The sequence below is a fragment of the Hyla sarda genome, chromosome 3 (genome assembly GCF_029499605.1).
Source record: "Hyla sarda isolate aHylSar1 chromosome 3, aHylSar1.hap1, whole genome shotgun sequence".
In the NCBI taxonomy this organism is placed as follows: Eukaryota; Metazoa; Chordata; class Amphibia; order Anura; family Hylidae; genus Hyla; species Hyla sarda.
In genome coordinates this window covers 222,598,373-222,615,859 of record NC_079191.1, presented here as the reverse complement: position 1 = coordinate 222,615,859, position 17,487 = coordinate 222,598,373, and the positions used below count along the sequence as shown (strand labels likewise).

Genomic DNA, 17,487 nt, shown 5'->3' with positions numbered 1-17,487 from the left:
TAATGGTACAAGACATTTACAATAATGCAGCAAATTCTTCTTTAGCACTTAGCCCTAAGGCCCCTTAGGTCTAAATTATAAAGAAGAATGTTCTGCATTATTTTGAATGTCTTGTACCATTATTGTAAATGTCTTGTACATGCCTTATATTTATCTTGTTTTGTCTTACACTGGGTATTATTTTTAGCTGACACTTTTCACTGGTATTTTAAGTGTTAATAGGTGTTGAATATGGTGTAACTTAGGTGACACGTCGATCAGGCTATAAAACTTACCTGTTTGACATCACCACGCATCAGGGGCCTGACGAAGCGCGCAGCGCCCGCTTGTCTGAATCGCCCCCCTGTCTGTACCACCTTTCTTGCCTCCCAATGTGTCTGTACCCCGTGGCTCAATAAAATAACTTTTCTAGTTGTAACATACAAGGTGAGTGCTCCGTCTTTACTTTTCTTCAAGAGGATATGATACAAATTTATATACTGTTCATATACCTTGCTCCACTCTGAATTTAGAATTCAGTATATCAAAGTAAAATGCAATATTTTCCATATGAAATAGGAAATAGGTGTCGCTTTCTCTTTCCCACTAACTTTCTGCTGAAGCCTATGCTCATTTCCTTGATTTAAAATGCTTGTTACACATATTTTGCTAGTAAAATGGGCCAGGCTGTACTATTTTAAATGCTGTAAAATACAAGGATATAACTTGTCACATTAAAGTTATGTGACTAATATAAGAGTATTCAGTCTGTAATTGTTACCATTTCCATACTATCCAAAATAATGTACAGTTAAGAAATGCTCTTATTTTTAACCTGCACTGTTGTTTCAAACTTAGCATTAATAGTACAGGTGAATATAAGAAGCTTTGTAATGTATCTTGTCAGAGAAAAATGCCTCTTTCTGGGCTTATGAGCATCTCCTCTTCCTTATGCATTGATCATTCACTCTCTGTTTCCTGCTAAAAGGACAAGATTGATTATCAGCTGACTGAGGGATCAGTTTATATGCTGCCCATACAAGTCTATGGACAAGGAAGAAGGGTGGAGAAGAGAGGAGGAGCAGTACAAGTTCACCTTAGGGAAAATTAACAATTACAGATGGTGCTTGCAGGGAGAAAAATTAAACATGAATATAAAATACATATAGGTCACAAAATGACCAGAAATATAGCTTTTTCTCATAAATACACACAAGTGTTTTTTCCCCAGAAAAGTAGCCAACTGTTAAATGGCATGTAAATAAATATGTATTTCTCATTTATTTATTCATTACATTCATTACATTCATGATTTTATGACACTGTAAAACCAATGGCTGCACAAAAACCCATCAAGAACCCATTGTAATTCAGTAAGAGCACATCATCATAACACGCAAATATACCATGCATCCATTTTTATCTCTATTAGTCATTCATATTATTCATAGATTATAAGCAGTCTATCACTTTTAGAGTTATGTATGGTTAAAGGACTTATCTCTAGAGGTATAACCTACTTGCAAAAAGTGCAAAATAATAAATCTCAGATATCACTATTGGGGTTACAAACTGTAACACCATGGAGGAGATAAGGATTACAGTTAGACAGTGTAAACCTAGCCTAGACAAATTAAGAATGCACCAGATTTTTTACAGTGACTGAAAATCAGATGCACCTTTAATCGTCTCACTTTTACCTATATGAGTGTGCCAAAATGTAGTGCATTTTTGGTGCACTCAATTCATGGCCTTTTTTTTTTTTTAAATAAAAGCTATGTCCCCTTGTTGAGCATGCCGTAAATGTATCTATAAAGAAGACCAAAAGGAACAATGGTCGGCATTTATCATTATGTTAACAATTTTATATTATATTTGGCACTATTTTGGCGCAAGTGTCCTTTTTGTGACTTTTTTTGCCCATTTTGGTTTACACATTTCTGCTGATTTTGAGTTGCAATCCACTGATTTTGGCAATACACATGATATGGACGGGTTTTATGAACTGCACCTTTTCACAAAAAGGCGCCAAAAAGGTGCAAAACCACAGAAAAGTCTCTAAACTACACCAGCGCAGACTTAGCTTAGCTTTTTGGTGTATGTGAAGAGAAAAATTTCAGAAATGTGACCTGCACAAAACTTATCCAATGCTCTGCGACCATTTAATTAATTTGGTGCTCCTACACATTACCAGCACACAAAAAATGTGTAGTTACACTTACACCTACAATGATGAATGCCCCCCCAATGATCGTAAAAATGCTCTTCTGTGGGGGTGGTCTTCTCAAAGAACGTGATCACTATTTATAATGTATGGTGGACTGAAAATGTCATGTTAAATTTGATCTGGACAAGATGATGGTGCTCTCAAACAGGTGGACTTTTAGAAAGGTTTCACTGTGTAATAAAAGTCAAGACTGAGAGTCAAGTACATGAGACCACAACAAAATACAAACTAGTCAGAGTCTTGATCCACAATTCCTCTTTACTTTGTATGTAAGATGACCATGTGTGTGCGGAAAACTCTGTAATAAATGGCAGTACTGGTTAAGGATGGTATCAACTCTCGGATGATCTGACCTCAACCTGGATTTCTTATGCCAATTTTAGGCACGCTTATTTTATCAGTTTTTTTTTTTGTGTTAAAAAAGTACCTTATAATCCTCCAATTTTTCTGCCCCCCCCCCCCATGATAAAGCCCCCCTGCCTTTATTTTTATTATTTGTTAGTATTCTACCTTGATATTTCTCTGTATTTTCTGCTCAGTCTCAGTTAGATTCACAGACTGGGAAGGGGCATTCCCCAGCAGGTGTGACATCATCTGAAGCCATACAGGAGAGAACTTCCTCCAGAGCAGTTCAGTGTGTGAAATGAGCTATGATTGGGCTAAGGCTGCACCCCCCTCAACATTTCCTCATTGTGAACTTCTGCAAGACCAGCAGGAGTCCAAAGTCTGTGCAAAAGATAGTGGAAAATGTGCTCTGGACAAGTAGGGAGACACCTAGTGGCAGCTTTTTTAAACACAAATAAAACATAGAACATTTTTTTTTAAAAACAAAGTACATTACAAATATTTTTTGATTTACCATAAGGAGTGCACTAGCAAAAAAATTTTCAATGAGAGTGCCCAACCACTCATTTACTTCTAAAAAATGAAGCAATCTTGGCGACCAGCTGATGACTGCAGGTCCTGCCGCTGAACTTATTACTGATCAGCTGCTATTGCGGGCAGTCATTACGTAGTATTACATAGTGTATATTCAAATGAATGGGTAATCATGTAATACATAACGTCACAAAATGTGGTGCCACTTTTTCAACTCTGGCTAAATGTGTAGGGGAATATGCAGCATGAAGTAAAAACGTAAAACAAATAATTAAAAAAATAAGCTTGTTACCTTCACTTTTTGTCCTTACTTCTGAGTCATCTGTTTAAAGAAGTTCAACAAGTTTAAAAAAAGACTCAGGTTGTTTGGTCTCGTAAGCTTCCAGAACTGCTAGACATTTTTGATATGTCAAAATCAAAACTCATTTGAGCCTGTAGTGTTTCTTTGTCTACAAAAGAAAAAGAGAAAAAGATTGTGAAAAATGAATATGCATTGCAATACTGCATTACAATGGTTATGCTTTATGATTCTGACACATTATTATGTTGCCAAGGAATTAGGAGTATAACAGTAAGCACAACGGTTGACAGCATACTGAGTATTCACACGTACAGTATCCAGGGAATATTTGATGCGCTGGATTTGAAGCTGCAGATTTTTGCTGCAGAGTTCAATGTAAACTAAATGACGCAGCTTCACATGCTGCACCTCAAATATGCATAGGATACTGTAAGTGTGAATAGTCTCTAAAATTGGGTAGTGTCAGAACTACTATTACTACGGGTTATTTGCATGAGCAAACCAGAAACCGCGAGGATAACAAAAATAGACAGAGAAAAACATTGAATCTAGTTCATAGGGTGTTGGTGCATACCTCAGTCGGCTTCTGACATTGGCAACAGTATATCCAGTAGTTTGTACAAGCAACAGGAAAGAAGAAGCCAATAAAGTCCTCAGCCTTTTTCATATATTTTGTTTATGTACTAACTTAAAGCATACCTGTGACTTAAAAAAATGTTACTCAGTGTTCAGACCCTGAGCGATGACAAGAACGAAAGGGGGAGACGTGGACGGCCCATTCCAGGAGACGTGACAAAGAGCTGGGAGAGAATGTGCTAAGTGCTGACTTTTCCAAGCCCGTTCTCATGGTTGTTTGGGTTCTAAGTGTTTCTACGACATATCAATTTTTTTTTTCCGATGACAGTTACACCTTAAGTAAACCATATCTATTGACTTAGTAATTGTGTGTGAACCTGTTTATTCTAACAATCCTTTAATCCACTGTAAAATAAACACCTATATTGATTATGAGTTTCAACCTGTATTATACCTTCAGAACTGAATCGGTAGTTCTGCTACTAAACTGCAAAACAAAGTCCTGTCAGTGGCCAAATGTACAGTATATTAACCCCTTAAGGACTCAGCGTTTTTCCGTTTTTGCATTTTCATTTTTTCCTCATCACCTTCTAAAAATCATAACGCTTTCAATTTTGCACATACATATGATGTATGCCATATGTATGCCATATGTATTCCATATGATGGCTAATTATTTGCTCCACCAATTCTACTTTGCAGTTAAATTAGTCATTAATACCCAAAAATCCACGGTGAAATGGAAAAAAAATTAATTGTGCGACAAAATTGAAGAAAAAATGTAATTTAGTAAATTTTGGGGGCTTCCATTTCTATGCAGTGCATTTTTTGGTAAAAATGACACCTTCTCTTTATTCTGTATGTCCATACGGTTAAAATTATACCCTACTTATATAGGTTTGATTTTGTCGTACTTCGGAAAAAATCATAAATACATGCAGGAAAATTTATGCATTAAAAATTCTCATCTTCTGACCCCTATAACTTTTTTATTTTTCCGTGTACGGGCCGGTATGAGGGCTCATTTTTTGCGCTGTGATGTTTTTATTGGTTCCATTTTTGTATTTATCTGACTTTTTGATTGCTTTTTATTCACTTTTTCATGATGTAAAAAGTGACCAAAAATACGCTATTTTGGACTTTGGAATTTTTTTTCGCATACGACATTGACCGTGCAGTTTTATTAATGATATATTTTTATAATTCGGACATTTCTGCACGCAGCGATACCACATATGTTTATTTTTATTTACACTTTTTTTATGGGAAAAGTGGAGTGATTCAAACTTTTATTAGGGAAGGGGTTAAATGACCTTTATTAACTATTTTTTTCCACTCTTTTTTTGCAGTGTTATAGCTCCCGTAGGGGGCTATAACACTGCAAGCACTGATCTTTTACACTGTTCACTGCAAAGCCATAGCTTTGTATTGATCAGTGTTATAGGCGGTCGATTGCTCAAGCCTGAATCTCAGGCTTGGAGCAATCAATCGCCGATCGGACCCGATGAAGACAGGCGAAGGGACCTCCGCTCGCATGCTAGCTGATCAGGACATCGCGATTTTATCGCGATGGTCCCGATCAACCCGACTGAGCTGCCGGGAAGCTTTTACTTTCATTTTAGACGCGGCGATCAACTTTGATCACCGCGTCTAAAGGGTTAATAGCGTGCGGCACAACGATCTGTGCTGCACAATATTAGCCCAGGGTCCCAGCTATCCCGATACCGGGATCGGGCGCAGGGCGTACAGGTACGCCCTGCGTCCTTAAGAGGTTAAGGTCTATTCACACGGCAGAATTTCCGTTTGCGGAATTCCGCCTCAATTTAAGGCCCATAGACTTCTATGGGATTCCACACTCCCATTCCCACTTTTGAATTTCCGACATTTGGCCACCGACAGGACTTTGTTTTGCGGAAATGCGGAAATTCTGCTATGTGAATAGACCCTAATAGACATTTGGCCACTGACTGGACTTTGTATTGCAGAAATTCAGAAGTGTTAATGGGAGTGCGAAATCCCATAGAATTCTATGGGCTTTAATTCCGCAAGCGGAAATTCAGCCGTGTGAATAGACCCTTAGTTATACAAGAACTCAGACACCCACCTACCTTCATTTCTCTTCAGTGAAAATACAGAATTTTACATTGTATACTGGACATACTACTATTCTATTATTATTATCATTATTATGTAATAGATTGTATATACACTTAGTAAACTTAAACAGCACTAAAATGGGCAGTTTCTGGGTTGTGATGTATTTCACATGACCTTCTGCTAAGTATAACTGTTTAGCATCTACAGTATATTACACATTCAATTCTAAATACTAGAACACCTTCTTAGGTTGTGCTTTCAAATTGAATGCGTGACTGATTAAACCGAATAGCTTGGCTACTTTGTTTAGTTATCTTTATTAAAAGAAGACCAGTAAGCAGCTTGGGATGGTTCTCTTCAAAGAGATCAGTGGTGTACGTAGACTGAAAAATAAGTCTTCAGAAACCAGAATCTCTTCATCTTGAGTCAGTACTACAACTCCTCAGGCTGAGTCTAAGGCACATCTCTAGCCAATCAGCATCTTGCTCTATACTGTTAAGGGATAACAGCTATCTACAAACAGGTGGCCCGTCTTTTTGGTTTGGCCATTATAAAATATTTTTCTTCCTTTTGGAGAAGAGCTAATTTCCATACAAAAAAAGCATAAATTATGTAAATGTGATGGTGTGCCCCTGTCTTTAAATAATCTTGATATTACATCTTGGCTGAGAACTAAATTCAAGACTTATTAGACTGGGTTCACATATATCAGTTGTCCGGCATAGTTTCCCTCTGGTGTGCATTGGAGGGAAGCTGATGCTAGAACTGATTCCATTCATTTGAATGGGACAGTTCACAATCATCCAGTGTCCCAATTTTGACGCAGGATGATTTTGACGTTCCGGACAGCACCGGACAGGGGAACGTAGCTTGCTGCATTCCCCTGTCCGGTGCCAGAAACAATGGATGCTGTCATCAGTTGCAGCATCGATTTTGTCGAGTATTAGGCTGAGTTCACCTATGCCGGACATATGTGAACCCACCCCTACCACATACGGTAAAATGAAAACCCCCCTGACAATTCCCTACTCTTCAGAAAAACACAGGTTGAAGACTATTCTACTGCATAGACATGCTTCATGCTGAAAGTTCATATTAAAATATGGCATTATTGAATATAGACATACAGAAATGTTTAACCCTCTTTACGACCACCCAAATTTTCCATATTGCCTTGATTTTCTTTTCTCTTCACCTTCTAAGGCTACGTTCACATCAGTGTTGTGAAGCTCTGTTAGGGGTACTCCATTACAACAGCTGATAACGGGGCTGGGACAGAAGTTGTGACAGTGGGCATCAACAGAACCCGACAGGTCTCATTCACTTCACATGGGGTCTGTCAGGGTTCTGTTACATGACTGTAGCGGAGAAAAAAAAACTAACATTGCAGGGGTTTTGTCTCCACTAAAGTCGAGTCAATATAATGGAATCAGAAAAAGAAGCTCCATAAAAGACCTCCGAGCGCTAATGTAAACACAACCTGAGCCATAATGTTTTCATGGCTTATTTTTTGCGGGTCAAAAATGAATTTTTACTGGCTCGCTTTATTTTACCATCTAATATATTATGAAACCAGTATAAAAATATTTATACAACAAAATTGAACAAAATAAATAAAAGGCAATGAGTAATTTTATGAGGAGATATTTCTTTGTGTGGTAAAGTTGACATGCTAAATTTATTTTAGGGTCGGTACCATTTCCAACTATGACAATTATGCATACTTTTTATTTGAAAAATGGCAAAGAATCAGAATATGATCATGCAAAACATTTTAAGGAACTTCCAAGTCTTGTGTAAATACAACTTATTCATTATAAATGAAAAACTTGCCATTGATAGGAAACACTTACATCTAGTGATCTTAAAAACTAACAAATGTAATACTTTCACAGCTGAGGCTTTTTTCCAGGCTTCTTCTTCATTTACATGAATAAACTGACAGGAAAAAGCTTTGTGCTGCTGTTGTATTGACACAGAATTTTGCCTAGACTGGATACAACTGCAGGAATTTCAGCTTAATGTGTTCTGTAGAGGTTTTCAGTCTTAGATATACCGTATATACTCGAGTATAAGCCTACCCGAATGGATGCCGAGGCCCCTTATTTGACCCCCCTTTAGTTTTCTACTCACCACCCCTCGGTGGGAAGGAGGGGTGAGCTGTTCCGGGCCATCTATGCTGCAGGGACCGTCCAGTGGGGAGGGTTAGTCGTTCCGGGCTGTCCAACTTCACCAGGAGGCCCTCTTCTCCGCTCCTGGCCGGCCCCAGACTAGTGACGTTGCCTTGACGACGCACAGGGACGTTCATGCGCAGGGACGTCACTGGTCCGGGCAATGTCAATAGTCCGGGGCCGGCCCAGAGCGGAGAAGTGGGCCTCCGGGTGAAGATGGACAGACCAACCCTCCCCACCGGATGGTCCCTGCAGCATAGATGGCCCGGAACAGCTCACCCCTCCTTCCCACCAAGAGTAGGTGAGTAGAAAACTAAAGGGGGGTCTGGATGATGACGAAGGCCGCAGTGGTCTTCAACCTGTGGACCTCCAGATGTATCATAACTACAACTCCCAGCATGCCCAGACAGCTGATGGCTGTCCGGGCATGCTGGGAGTTGTAGTTTTGCAACATCTGGAGGTCCACATGTTGAAGACCACTGAGAAGGAATTGACAGGTGGAGAGTTCACTCGAGTATAAGCTGAGGGGGGCATTTTCAGCACAAAAAAGCGTGCTGAAAAACTCGGCTTATACTCGAGTATATACGGTAAACAAGATTGTCCCTATTTCTTGACAGTAAAAAATAAAACCTTTTTTAATGTTTCCAAGCTTTTCATTATACAATCATTGTGCTTTATTTAATAAAGGAACCTTAAAGTAAACAAATATCCTTGAGCTTTTTTACCTTTATATGTAACGGTGCCGTCACATATTTCCAGCAAAATGGCCCAGTATCGGGCTGGATTACCAGCCACCACTGTAGTGCATTAGTTGTGTATGGTCCGGCACCTACCCTACATTTCTAAGGGGGAATGCCGTTCTGTTCACCTGTCCGGCATCCTAATTGAGGTGCCAGATAAATCTGAACTGTCCCATTTGATTTAATGGGATTAAAATAGTAAAAAGTAACCTTTGTTATGGCTCTTCCATAAAGATGCATGGAGGGAGCGTGTCGACAAGCAATTTGTGCGTTGGCCAACACGGGCACAGAGTGCTGGCCACTCTGAGCATGGGAAGAGCCAGGTGGCGGGAAGGAAACTGTTGGAGGTCCCAGTCTTTCTGATTTTCTGATTGCTGATTCCTTGATTTTTGACTCTATGATTCCTTATCAGATAAAAAGAGAACCATTTCTATATGCCCTAGATCACACCAATTATTTTTATTCCAATGCAATCTGCTTTAAAAAAGCAGTCCCACAACAGGCCAGAGAATTACATAGGTATAAAAATATCTAACGCCGTTAAGGGATTTCTAAGTAAAATACTGGCCTTCATGTTTATACTCATCAAGGAATTGTGTTCCAGTGCATGGCAGTGAGTAACCTTGAAGAAACCATTAAACCGCTGGTAGCTCAGGAATTAATATCATATTGTAAAATCATTGAGCTATTGCTTCAATGTACACTCTGTCAGCAGTATGTTAAATTAATTTCAGCTCTGAAACTTCTTCCATTGAAATGATAAAGAGGCCATTTATGTGCGGGAGACAAAGAAATTGGGACAGTAAAAATATTCATCAAAACTATAACATTCGATGGAACAAACACTTATACGTGTAATTATTAAAAGACGACGTGTCTCATTAATTCTGGTTGTACAATGTCCACTGATGAAATGTAATATAGATAAATAATAAATAATACCAAATATGTCCTGGGTCAGCTGTTAGTAATCATTATTCGTGAAAAAAAAAAAAACTACAACTCTTATTTCAAGACAGTAGGGCAATATAGAACATATGTATGGAACAGCAATGCACTAAAAACATTTATCACCTTGACCTTTTTTCACTGAGTACTTCTTCTAAATATTGTATTCAGTGCTTTTAAGGGGTACTAAAAACAGATTATAAAAATAAGATAATAAAAGTTATGTTTTCTATACTGTTCTTAGCTTTGTTAAAATGCATATTATTTATCTAAATCTTGTTCACAACGTTGTTAGGCTGGGTTCACATTTGTCCGGCAATCTGCATTCCCCTGTCCGGTGCCCTCCGGTGTGTCCAACCATCCGACGTCAAAATGAAGACACTGGATGATTGTGAACTGTCCCATTCAAATAAATGGGATAAAGTTCTTGCACCAGTTTCCCTCCGATGCACGCCGGTGGGAAACTAAACCGGATGCCTTATATATGTGACTAGCCCAGCCTAACAGATATTCTATATCAAAACTATGCAATATGGTAAAGGCCACTCTAGGGATGGACCTATATAATTATATTCTTAACAGTTACCAGATTACATAAATCTACACTGCACAATAAAATACAAGCAATGAATACACATAATACTGTAAAACAATAATTATTACTCATACAATAAATTATCATTAGGAACGTTGTGCAAGATTCCAAATTAACTTTGTAATACCCATCATAAAAGTTGGGCCGCAATAACATCTAATACTATTGCAATATATTACCATTTAATATACATAATACATATAATGGAACTTTATTTTTGCTGTTCTGAGAGCATTCTGTTGCTGGTCATTTAAAGTGTACCTGTCATTAGCAAAAACATTTTATTTAATGTAGATAATAACATTACATGCATATTTTTAATATACATTGGTTAAAAAATGTACAAATTTTTTAACCATTGCCTGTGTGTCTCTGTGAGGAGACCAAATACAGGAAGTTAGGGCAGGACAAGCAGGACTCTGCAGGCTTCTGGTTTGTCAATCACCCTGTTGTGTGAGCCAGGAGTGTGTCACAGACCCTAACTGCACAGACCCCTGCTTGTCCTCAGTGTACAGAGCCCTGCTTGTCCTCAGTGTACAGGGCCCTGCTTGTCCTCAGTGTACAGAGCCCTCCTTGTCCTCAGTGTACAGATCCCTGATTGTCCTCACTGCACAGAGCACTGCTTGTTCTTAGTGTACAGAGCCCTGCTTGTCCTCAGTGCACAGAGCCCTGCTTGTCCTCAGTGTACAGAGCCCTGCTTGTCCTCAGTGTACAGAGCCCTGCTTGTCCTCAGTGTACAGAGCCTTGCTTGTCCTCAGTGCACAGAGCCCTGCTTGTCCTCTGTGTACCGAGCCCTGCTTGTCCTCAGTGTACAGAGCCCTGCTTGTCCTCAGTGTACAGAGCCTTGCTTGTCCTCAGTGCACAGAGCCCTGCTTGTCCTCTGTGTACAGAGCCCTGCTTGTCCTCAGTTTACAGAGCCCTGCTTGTCCTCAGTGTACAGAGCCCTGCTTGTCCTCGGTGTACATAGCTCTGCTTGTCCTCAGCGTACAGAGCCCTGCTTGTCCTCAGTGTACATAGCCCTGATTGTCCTCAGTGCACAGAGCCCTGCTTGTCCTCACTGCACAGAGCCCTGCTTGTCCTCAGCGTACAGAGCCCTGCTTGTCCTCAGTGTACAGAGCCCTATTTTTCCTCAGTGTACAGAGCCCTGCTTGTCCTCAGTGCACAGAGCCCTGCTTGTCCTCAGTGTTCAGAACCCTGCTTGTCCTCAATGCACAGAGCCCTGCTTGTCCACCCACACTTCCTGTATTTGGTCTCTTTACAGAGACACATGAATAATAGCTGCAAGGGAAAAATATACACATCTTATAACCAATGTATATTACAAATATACATACAATGTTTATTTTCTACATTATATTAAAAGTTTTTGCTAATGACAGGTAGACTTTAACCCCTAGATCCTGTGGTCAATAGTGACCGTGATTTGACAGGTGCTGGACCGGCCAAAGCTCTGATTAGCATCCCCCTGCAATGCAATCGCAAGGTCTGACTGGTTGTCATAGTAGCCAGGGGTCTTCTGAATGTCTCCATGGCTGCCATGGTAGATCTGCTATTAAAGATCTCTACTAGTAGGATACAATAATAGCGCACAAAAATGACAGTTCACTGGGAACTGTTACGGTGATTAAACGATAGCTTGTGCAAGTCCCCTTGGAGAACAAAAAAAAAAAAAGAAAAAAGTATATATTTAAATATATTATTATTTGTCGTAAAAGAGGTATAAAAAGCTTGTGTTTTTTATATAATAATGTTGCTCTATGAAAGGCTATGTAAAAGCCTCTGTCAGTGTACATATTTATTCAAGACATGTGAACTAACCTCCCCATTAAGTCTTAAAGCTTTATTTTATTACTACCAAAAAAAACTTTTCAGATCCACAATTTCACAGCTTCTGTCTCGTTTTTCTCTAGGGTAGATTCTGATAAAAGGAAATTCACAAACAAAACATGAATTTTTATATATGAAAACCTGTTCCTAACAGTAGACGGTCCCCTAAGTATTGAGGAGGGTGGGATGATGTTTATATAATTCAATACTCTAATGGTGAACAAGGCATTTTGTGGCAGTCCAGAGCGTTCTAGTAAATGGATTTGATTATTAAATCTATGAAAAACATCATAGCTATTACTACTGTACTTTTCTATCTAAATGCTCTATCATCAGAAACATGTCATATATTGCTTCAGTAAGCAAAACTTTTCACCACTGCAAAGTAAAAATATTTCTTACCCAACTGCAGAAATCACAATATTATACAAGGTTTTCAGTCTGTAACAAAACACCTACATATATTTGGCCAGTACAGATGGTATTAAAAGTATTCATTTTGCTTCAGGACTACTAAGGGTTAGAGCTGGGCGGTATGAGCAAAAACTCCAGATTCCATGGTATTTAACGGTGTTCCCCCCCATGTGTCCTGGGCGCCACTTCTCTTCCAACACCCCATCCCAATGAATTATCAGCTGCACTGTCCCCACATCATGTCACCGCAAGCGCTCCTCTGCTCATCCTCCTATGAGTTGCAGGCCGCCAGTGCTAGAAATCTGTACTGTACTACAAATAACGTTTCCTGGGATCTAGTACCATCTTCACTGTGCTGCGGTCCTCTTGCTGTTTTCTTGGGATGGGAAAGTCACAGAGCCACCAGCCTATCATCGGCCGGGGCGGGACATCGCTGTGGCCGGTGATAGGCTGATGGCTCTGTGACGCTCCCATCCCCAGGACTCCAGCGGAGGGGCCGTGAGGTCAATAACGGGGAACGTCGGGAGGTGAGTAAATGTTTATTTTGTTTAATCTTGCAGCCGGGCAACGTTATTTGTAGTACAGTTCAGATTTCTAGTGCCGGCGGCCCGCAACTCATAGGAGGATGAGCAGAGGAGTGCTTGTGGGTGATATGATGTGGGAACAGATGTGGGGACAGCGCAGCTGATAATTCATTGGGGGGCAGAAGAACAGCAGAACAGCCCTCATGGGTCACATATGATTGGTTCCATGATGTGCGGACAGTGCGCTGCGGCGGATGATTCACTCATTCGAGGGGGGGTGGGGGTGCCCAACCGGTATTGCGGTATGGGCAAAATTCATATCGTTCAGGAAAAAAATTTCGGTTTTCGGGGTATGAACCAGTATACCGCCTAGCACTAGTAAGGGTATGTTCACACTGCGGAATCTCTGCTTGTGGAATTGGCGGCTGCCGAAAATACTTCAGCAGTAGGACCGCGTGGCACTGCGCCATCACCATTGATGGCTATGTAGTACTTGCGGAATTCTGCACAAAGAAAGAATATGTTCTTTCTTTGCGTGGAACAATTTCAGCAAATTGTCTGCCCCTGAAATTCCTCTTGCGGAAGACCCATTCACACTGATGCTAATGTTCACTGCGCGGAATTCCGCTCACGGAATTCCGCTCACGGAATTCCACTCACGGAATTCCACTCACGGAATTCCACAGTGTGAACATACCCTAAGGGTTCTTTTCGTCCTTCCAAGTGTCAACAGGAATTCAGCAGTCATTACTATATTATTGTTCACAAGCAAGTGTGTTTGAGGATAGGGTCACACGTGCCACATTTTGCTGCATATTTGCTGCTGTGTATTTTTCTACCCATTAAAGTCATCAAGTAGCAAAATACGCTGCTGATTTTCCCACCTATTGATTTCAATGGGTAGGAAAATACGCAGCAGCAAATACACAGCAAAATGCAGTGTGACCCTACCCTAAAAGCTGTGCACACCATTACAGTAAAATTATTTCTATTGACCCCGTGCTAAAATTAAACATCACATAACTTTTCAATAGGTGTTAACCATTTCCTTCTATTTTCTTTTTAGAGCCACTATAAAGATATGTTTCGTCATGGTAACAGACAACACATTCTGTAGTCTGATCCTGCAGTCTTATTCCCATCTGTCCTCTACTTTTGTCTCACCTCCCAAATAAATGTGAGACTGGGTGGTAGTGTGTCTTATTAAGTAGACCCATATAGTGTAGTATTAAGATTATATATTCCCTATAGAGTTTGGCATGGCCTATATTACATAGGCCATGCAATGCTCCAAGGGGAAAAAGGATGCAAAGTTGCTCTCCTCCAAAAAGAAAAGACCTTGTTCTTTGTTACCATCTAGGGAAGATAGCATCCCTTCAAGTCACATGGAACCGTAGGAGAGCCTTGAAACATGACTGGTGAATATTAACCAAGCCATAATTTTTCCCAGAAGGGAAAACTAGCCATTTGTAGAAAGCTCTTTCAGGACTCTTGCCCTTCATTAGTAAAGAGCAGTTGCTCCTTTTTTTCTTTATGACCTATTTTGGCCTTAAAGGGGTTATACAAGTTTTGTTAACTTTTCACTATCGTGCCTGTGATGCCAAGTTATGGCTTAAGTGCTTCACTTGCCTTTCATGTGTGGGATGGATCGACCCCTTTTTGTGATTTTATGATCCCCCCCGCAGGATTAGCATTCCTTTGGTATCTGGATGACTGTTGTCTCAAGCCTTTCCCAGGATCCTTGGCTTCTTCTTGTCTTTCCTGAACAGCCAACCACCTGATGACGTGTGGGGTCCAGCTTGTTTTGTGTTGCATGTTTTTACAAGCTATTTTTTTCAAAAGAAACCTGTTGGGAGACCGTGGTATTGAGTTACTTTTGATACCTTTTTAAGGGGATTAATGGGGAATATAGTTATTTTGCATTTAATCACTCATAGAATACACTGCAATACCACATGGCTTTATCTGAGTGATGCCAATAAGGTGGGAAAGGGAACCCTCTACCATTGTTTTACCAGTAAGACGCTGAGATGACTATTGGCCATGGCATCTAAAGTAAAAAATTGTCAAGACCTGAGTTATCTCTGATTCTGGCTGTCACAGTGGGATGTTAGCTGATGGCTCATGTGTGCTTAGAGCTCCACCATGGTTATTTCCTTTAAACATGTTTATTTAGTGCATCATCTCTTGAAGAACTGTCAGGATGAGCTAAGGTCCCAAAGACAGGCTACACCTTTATTAGATAATACATATATAGCAGTGTGCATCACACTGCTCCTCAGGATTTGTGAAATGTATATGGACTGTTCCTTTAGGAGTATGTGTGGGTACACCCAGTGTGTAACATGTTAGGCAAAGAAACACCCATGTAATGGAAATATGCCAAACTGCGAATATATCACACTGTGTTTATGTAACCTTGGTGTCCTAGAAAAACAAATGTCTACTTTTGACTTTATATGACTCCTGCACATGGCTGTTGGTGGCTGTTCACTGTTCTCTTTACTTGTTCCTGCTTTGTATGTATAAATGTGTTGCATGTTGATAGTTTATGCCTGCCATGTTATCTGGTACCACAAGATGTCAAGACATTTCTACATACATAGTATATAGAGCTGACTGACATGAAGTAATAGCAGTGTGTGTGTGTGTGTGTGTGTGTGTGTATGTGTGTGTGTGTGTGACTGAGAGTTGCTGTTGCTTGGTATGGAGAGAGTAGGGCTTCCGGGCGCCTGAGCTTGGTGAGATGCCACCAGATGAAAGTCATCCTTATAACAGAGAGGCTACGGTGGCTGACAGAGAGAGTGATGAGCTGCAGAGGGCCATGGCTCTGCAGAGAGGGCACCATGAGACCTGCAGAGAAGCCGCTGTGCTACTGAGAGGTCAACTTTGATCTGGTCATAAATGAACTAAGACATTTGTGCAGGAGACAAGAGATAAGGATTGATCATGTTAGGCTACATCTGTCAGGACATAGGAGGAGGCTGTTGAGTAGAAACCTTGTTATAAAAACTCTTTGGAAATAGTTTTTGCACCATAATAAGTACAAAGCAAGAAATTGAATTCATAGCCTTTAACCCCTTAAGGACTCAGCCCATTTGGGCCTTAAGGACTCAATTTTATTTTTACATTTTCGTATTTTCCTCCTCGCCTTCAAAAGATCATAACTCTTTTATATTTTCATCCACAGACTAGTATGAGGGCTTGTTTTTTGCGAGACCAGTTGTCCGTTGTAATGCCATCACTCACTTTACCATAAAATTTATGGCGCAACCAAAAAAATACTATGTGTGGGGAAATTAAAAAGAAAACAGCAATTTTGCTCATTTTGGAAGGTTTCGTTTTCACGCCGTAAAAATGACATGTGTTCTTTATTCTTTGGGTCAATACGATTAAAATGATACCCATAGTAACATACTTTTCTATTACTGTTGCGCTTAAAAAAAATTGCAAACTTTTTAATTAAATTAGTACGTTTAACCACTTAAGGACTTAGGACGTACTCATACCCCCCCCTTTCCGAGTCCTTAAGGACTGAGGACGTATGAGTACGTCCTGTCCATTCCCGGACCCCCGCCGCTAGCCGGAGGTAAGCCGGTGCCCGATACCTGCCGATATCAATCAGCAGGCATCGCGGCATATCGCCCGGGGGGGTCATGATGACCCCCCATGTTGGCGATGGCCACAGATCGCTGTACAATTCAGCCCAGCAATCTGCGGCGGATTCCGGGTCAATTGGGTCTCCAGTGACCCGGTGAACCGGAATTGCTGGCTGATCGGGGCAATTAGAACAGCCATAGCCAGCAGGGGTGAGGTGGCACTGGTGCCACCTCACGATCGCCCTGATTTGTCGGCCGGTTTACCGGCAGACCAATCAGGGCACCTGCTGCGGGTGTCACTCCCGCAACCCGCTCCGCCCCTCTTCCAGAGGACATGAGCGGGTGCGGGAACCCGGCAGCTGGGGACCACGATCCCCGGCGTCCCTGTTGGGATTGGGCCTCAGGAGCGGCGGCGACGAGGGACTTACCTGTGTGCGGGAGCAGCAGTTGGAGGTGAGTGACAGCCTCCTGCTGTTGCTTAGCAACAGCTCCCAGCATGCAAAAAGGGCATTCTGGGAGCTGTAGTTATGCAACAGTAGGAGGCAGACCACCACAACTCCCAGCATTCCCTTATGGGCATGCTGGGACTTATAGTTTTGCAACAGCTGGA

The 17,487-nt window shown here is 40.9% G+C and overlaps 1 protein-coding gene across 1 annotated transcript in view; it reads right to left on the bottom strand.

The window, feature by feature from the left end:
• FUT9 (fucosyltransferase 9) overlaps positions 1 to 17,487 on the bottom strand; it is a 184,589-nt gene that overhangs the window by 54,765 nt on the left and 112,337 nt on the right. Inside the window, exon 2 of the mRNA XM_056566144.1 lies at positions 3,378 to 3,534. The gene's annotated coding sequence lies outside the window, so the exon portion shown is untranslated. The remainder of the gene's footprint in view (positions 1 to 3,377; positions 3,535 to 17,487) is intronic.